General features: G+C 46.5%; 2 pseudogenes; one reads left to right on the top strand and one right to left on the bottom strand.

The window, feature by feature from the left end:
- Window positions 1-899: 899 nt before the first annotated feature.
- LOC115870844 lies at window positions 900-1,660 on the bottom strand (annotated as a pseudogene).
- A 33-nt stretch (window positions 1,661-1,693) lies between these two features.
- LOC101662839 lies at window positions 1,694-3,433 on the top strand (annotated as a pseudogene).
- Window positions 3,434-6,473: the final 3,040 nt, after the last annotated feature.

The following is a 6,473-nucleotide window of genomic DNA, read 5'->3' as shown; positions in this document are numbered from 1 at the left end:
CTTGAAAGAAGTGCAGCCGGAATGCTCCTTAGCCAGGAGAATGATGAGACTATCTCACTGACTTGCCGCAAGTCCCCTGCAGAAGGCCACTAGGCTTGGTAAAGCAGAAGGGCAATGGAAAAGAGGAAGAAGACCTCTGACAAGACCAGGGGTCGGCAGAACTTTGAGATGGAAGAGCCAGTCCTGTCTTCACAACAATTTCAAAATATATTTTTACGAATAAATGAAATCACCATTATCTTAATTTTGTTAAAAAAAATTTCAAGTGAAACTATGATCGTTTTATTTTCATTTTCAATTTTACTTCAGAGCCACATGTACATACTGAAAGAGCCAAATATTGCACAAGAGCCCTAGTTTGCCAACCCCTGGACAAGTCAGATTGACACAGTGGTTGCAACAATAGGCTCAAACTTAAGAACAGTGATGAGGATGTCGCGGATTGGGCAGTGTTTCCTTCTGTTGCATGGAGGGTCACTGTGAGGTTGAATCACGTGATGGCACCTAGCAGCAATAAATAACAGCAGTTTAGTTACAAATCCAGGTAAAAATAATTTTGCTCCATTTTTTAGGCATTAAAAAACTCCTCATTTACAATATTCATTTTTAAAGAGTTCTAAACGGTAAATGCTCCGAAGATCAAGTCTTGTGTATTTACTTTTCTTTCAGTAACTTTTGCCCAGGGGAGGATCATCATAGTTTAAGAATGAGATGGAAAAATAAAGAATGAGATGTGTAGGTCATCTCCCCACTCACGCTCAGGGACAGGGTCAGATAAGAAACTTTCTCTGTGTTAAACGTGTTGGCCGAAGAATATAGTTCTTCAGTTCTTTCGAGTCAGTACCTTCCTGACATTTTTCTACCACAATGAAGAGCCCACTAGTGAGACAAATGACTAATTAGACCCCAATTATGATTCTAACGAGGGTTGCTGCTGTCAAACCATCTTTCTCAATGATTGTTTGTGTTTCTCCACCCACTTTCCTACGGAGTCATAAATTGCCACATAGAGGTTGTGGTACTTGGGCATTTTTCTTGGCCATGGACAGTGCTTTCAGTGGTTGGTAGGTGGTCTGGGTGTGGCTGTGTATTAGACGCTACACCAGAGTGGTCAAGTCAGCGGACTCATAGGGCTTTTCACTGGCACCTGGGATCACTATGTTATCTTCCGTACTTGAGGTCACTATGTTCTCTTCTGGTCAGATGGTACTAGCTTCTTCTGGCAGGGCCCAGATGGGTGCGTTTCCAAACAGTAAGAGCAGAGCTGGCCCATTTGCGTTAGCTAGATCTCTTGGGGACCAAACAGCTGGTGGTTGTGCCAGTGAAAATAAGAAGGTTGTTGCCCCAGACCCTCTCCTGAAGGAGCAGGAGAAAGGGACAGGAATTCAAGGAATTAAAAAGGTCCAGTTCAGGAGTCCCCAAATTTCTTTCACCTACAGCAGCTGGCCTTCGAGATAGCAACTCCACAGTACCTATTCTGTTTGTTTGCTTTTTTACAACTCCTAAATAGATGTAGTCTTCACCTTATACTGACATAAGCTTATTAACATAGCACAATAAAAGCCTCTACTTCGGTACAGGGTCCTATTTTTAGGTTTAGGGTGGGGATTTCAACACATTTTTTTGGGTAACACAATTCAATTCACAATGAGCACACCATCCTATTTCAGCTGAGACCCGGACAGGAACTAAAATGTTGGATATCCATCTCTCCCATGATGTCACGGCAAGAGAAAATAAGATGGTAACTTCTATCCACATAGACTTTCAGTCAGTGGCCTTTGCCTCGCTAGAGATTTTGGGCCCAGAAATCACTGTTTGGAGACGGGTCTTTAACTATCCAACATGGGGGAATAGAACGTTTCTGGATTCAGATGTATTTGCCCAAGAGATAGTTTAACCCGAAACCAAATCCACTACCATGGACTCACAGTGACTCTTTATGGCAAAAAAGAACAAGGGATAAGAAACCAGAAAAACTGTCCCCATCCTCCCACCCCTTGTGGACTCAGTGCTATGGCTTACCTCACTTTGCTCGTGAAATAATCCTACCTTACCTATTTAATAAGGATCCCTGTGAAGTAGCAGGTTAGGCATTGGGCCGCTCACTGCAAGGTCACCAGTTCAAACCCACCAGCCACTCGGTCTGCTCCTGTAAAAGGTTTATAGCCTGGGAAAGGAAAGGGGCAATCTGACTCTAACCTACATGGTCGCTCTGAGTTGGAATCAACTTGCTGGCAGTTAGGTTTGGTTTTTTCCTTTGTCTCATTAGTGGGATTGTTGTGAGACTCAAATGAGAGGTTGACAAGAGAAATGCTTTGCATACCATTAGGTGCTTAACAGATGGGAGTGCTATCAGTCATCAAGACTGACAGCTAGCATATCTATTACTCAACCCTTGGTTCCACCTTTTCTTCTCCCTCTGAGATTCCTATTGTTCGCTTAGCATCATGCTCCTGTGGATGGGGGCGGAAAGTGGAGGTGCAGCTCAGAGCTGCTCCTCTTGCAGTGCGGGAATGATTTTGGCAACGGATCAGGGGGCAGGGGTGGAGTTGAAACTTTAGAAATCTGTCATTTCGTGATGTCACCAGGCTCCTCTTGCGTGGGGTGTCCGGAGTCGGTTGGGTGGCGTGGGGCCTGGCTGTAGATTGACAGAGGTGCAGAGGCTCTAGAGCCCGCGGGAGGCACACCTGTGATGCTCGCCTCCTTATTGGCCTTGTTAGCCGGGTGTTCTTCCCAGAGCCACCAGGGTCTCCCCTTGCTTCAACAGCGTTGGAACGGAACCCGGCTTTCTCCAGGGCCTCCCACCGCGCCCCCCACCCAACCCCCACCCGCCAAACACCCACACCCCCAGCCAGTCCTCCATCATCAGCACCCTCTTCCAACGCCCCCCAGGCCCCCACCCTGACCGTGTCCCCCTAGCAGGTGCGCCAGAACTACAACCAGCACGTGGAGACCACCATCAACCGGCAGCTCTACGTCTACCTGTCCATGGCTTACTACTTTGACTGGGACAACGTGGCTCTGAAGAACTTGCCAAATCCTTCCTGCACCAGTCTCACGGGAAGAGAGAACACGCCGAGAAACAGATGCAGCTGCAGAACCAGCGCGGGGCAGGACCTTCCTCCAGGATATCAAGAAACCAGACCACGAGGACTGGGAGAGCGGGCTCGGCGCCATGGAATGTGCACTGCACCTGGAGAAGAGTGTCAACCAGTCCCTGCTGGAGCTGCACCAGCTGGCCACGGACAAGAAGGACCCCCATCTCTGCGGCTTCATCGAGACCCATTACCTGGACGAGCAGGTGAAATCCATCAAAGAGCTGGGAGACTACGTCGCCAACCTGCACGACATAGGGCCCCCGGATTCCGGCCTGGCAGACTATCTCTTCGGCAAGCACACCCTGGGAGACAGCGACGATGGAGAGAGCTAAGCGGCGACCCGGCCCTTCCCAGGTCCCCGAGGCCTCGCATGCACGTTGGGTAGACCTTTCCCATTTCTAGAAATCGTATCAAGCATCCCCTTCCGTTCTTCCATTCGTACCATTCCTGCGAAATAAAATCATTTGCTCCCCCTTCCCCCGCCCCACCCCAAATAAATTGTTGTTGTTTTTAAGATGTTCAGTTAAAGTCTTTATCAGCTGGCCGTTGTAGAGTGGGGTGGTGGTGGTGGAGGGCAATTCAATTGGAGGCAAGTCCATGACAGGAATGATAAAGTTTGGGTGGTGAGGGTATAGAAGTGATGAGAAGCAACACCCCTCCCCCACCAAACGGTTCATTTCACAATTTTCTTGAAGGCAGGTGCTGATCTTGGTTTATATCATGCAAGGTAATTCCCATGGTTACAACAGTAAAAGCAAGAGCAAGCCTCCTTTAGTGCTCAAAGGCTTGGGGTGGTAATTATCAGTAGGGATTAGACTGTGGCACTCCACAGCGCTGCCATGCAGAGGCCTACGGAGGCAAGGATAGACGGTTCTTTCACAGCAAGGAGAACACCTCTTACCCTATCAGAGAAGCACAGGAGAGTGGGCTTGGTTCTAGACCCTTTCCAAAGTCCCACCTTGAACAATTGTTGACTGGCACAACCCCATCTGGTGTTCCAAGATGATGTGAGAGTTGAGCGCTAAGACCAGCTTCTGTAATCTACCACTTGTCTGTCAGTGTGTCGTGCTGTGCTGGCTGTGTGTTGCTGTGACGCTGGAAGCCATGTCACTGGTATTTCAAATGCCAGCAGGGTCACCCAAGGTGAAACTTCCAGACTAAGAACAGCCAATTAAAAAGGACTCCGAGCCTCAGGCATGGGAACAGTTGTGAGGATGGCGCAGGACCATGCAGCGTTTCCTTGTGGTGTGCACAGGGTCGTTACAGGTCAGAGCCGACTCGATGGTACCTAGCAAGACCAGCTTATACCTTTTTCAGTGAACTGGCTATTGGGGTCCCACCTGCTCAACAGTGGGACAAAATCTCACTAGCACCTGAAGGCCAAAGTTTCCACCATTGAGTCTAGGGCCAAAAGCCACCTACTTCCCCTCCCATTGGGAGATGCTTCTTACGCTTTAATGCCAGAAAGTGGATCATCTAAAGAGTGATGATCTTGGCACCACGTTTAGTACTCATCATTGCAGCCCTGCATTCCGTTCTCTCATAAGTTGTCAAACTGGTTTGAAGAGGCAATTCCAGAATTGCTGGGGTAATTCCACACTGAGTTATTCTCCCTGAGGAGAAAGTGGGTGAATGGTATTGGGAAGCTCATTTGGTCCCACAACTACTGAGAGGCCAATTCCTGCTGATTTAAATTAGAACTCATATCGCCTCATCCAGCCACTAGCAATCCAGAAGCTGGAAAAGTTCAGGTCTAATCCCTGGATCTTTAACTTTTCTTTCCTGTGCTTTTTAGATCTTCTTACTGTTTGTTTCTCTAGTATATACAAAGGTAAGTTAAAAAAAAAAACACTACTACAAAAGAACAGCGCAATTTATTAAACAAAAGCATCGGAATGTGAAGCTATTGTTCCTTGATAGAGCCTTCGTTGAGGTAGACACACTTCTGAAAGTGTTTTCCCATCTCTCTAACCCTTCCCTCAAGAATTCTGTCTTCTTGTACACCACATCAAAAGGACTGTTTTGACACCCTCAGGGAACTCAGATTGTGTCCCTTTTCAATGTTTGCTGAGTTTGGGGAACAAAAATAAGTCTGAAGGGGCAAGATCAGGGATGTAGGGTGGATGGAGTAAGCTTACCAATGTCAAGGGTACCAAATTCTTGAGACCCTTCAAGAAGAAGCATTGTCTTGATAGGGGGTGGGGGGAGGGGGAGAAAACAAAACATTCCTCAGTGCAAGTTTCCTTGCCTTTTCTCATTAATAGCAGTTTTCAGTTTCCTGGAAACTTCTTCATAATAATCCCTCATGATTGTCCTATGTTATTTTAGCAAGTCTCTCAAGAGTGCTCGTTTGGAATGGCCAAATGCTATCACCAAGGCCTTCTGAACTGCCCTCAGGGTCTTGAGGTTAACTGGCCCAGCGGATCCCCTGGAAACCAGAGTTTTCGTTGGACTGTTTTCTGTTTTTGGAAGCAGCCTAATGAGACTAAGACGAGTATATGACTCAACTTGTTGGCAGTCACCCACTGATCACAGAGCCAGGTTTAAACTTGTTTTTTTAGAATAAGCCCATGCATGTAAGGACTAGAACACTAGGAGCAATATATTTTGAGTTACCCTCACATTTGTGTCCTTTTTTTCCCCTTACAAACAATTTAAGTTTATCCCCTGTTTATTTGTTTACTACTCTTTATTCTCAACCTTCTAATTTTACTTCTCCGTTGTTCTTTTTATTTACTTGCGATAGGCGTGTGCTTAGGGTATGTGTTTTCAAAGGGACCTGCCAACTCTGGCAAGATGGCAAGCTAGGCAAACACAACTACACAGATCCTCCACAATAAAGACTCCAGAGACTTGCTGTAACAGATATAGATGATAATCCCGGAACCCCGAGCTTCACAGGGAAGAATATTTAAGTAGACTACATACTAGAGAAGAAGTTCAATAGCAGTGGCCAGGCCAGAGTGGAGGCAGACAAGTGAATTGTTGGGTAGCTTGACTCAGCATAGTCATCTTGAACTTCTTCATGCAGCGTTTGTTTGAGACAGCATCCTGGCACACTGGCAGATGGTAAGAAGAAGGGTGAGAGCCTTCCTTGTTCCTCACACATCCTTCTGATCAGCGTATAACCACTACCCACCCAACAGCCGGGGACACTCCCCAACCCTCAATAAACATGTAAGATCATTAGCCATTTGAGAGATGCAAATCAGAATAACAATGGACATGGTTATTTTGGACATTCCTGAACATCTCAGGAACAGATTTGACACATTGAACACTAAGGATAGAAGACCTGGGGACTGTGGGAGGCAGAAAGAACATCATTTGTGAAGAAAGCAAAAAATCATTAAAAAGATAAGAAAGAAAAGA

The sequence above is a fragment of the Echinops telfairi genome, unplaced genomic scaffold, assembly GCF_000313985.2.
Source record: "Echinops telfairi isolate 266 unplaced genomic scaffold, ASM31398v2 ScPeMD7_2565;HRSCAF=3150, whole genome shotgun sequence".
NCBI lineage: Eukaryota > Metazoa > Chordata > Mammalia > Afrosoricida > Tenrecidae > Echinops > Echinops telfairi.
Note: the sequence above shows the minus strand (reverse complement) of the source record. Positions and strands in the feature narration are given on the sequence as shown.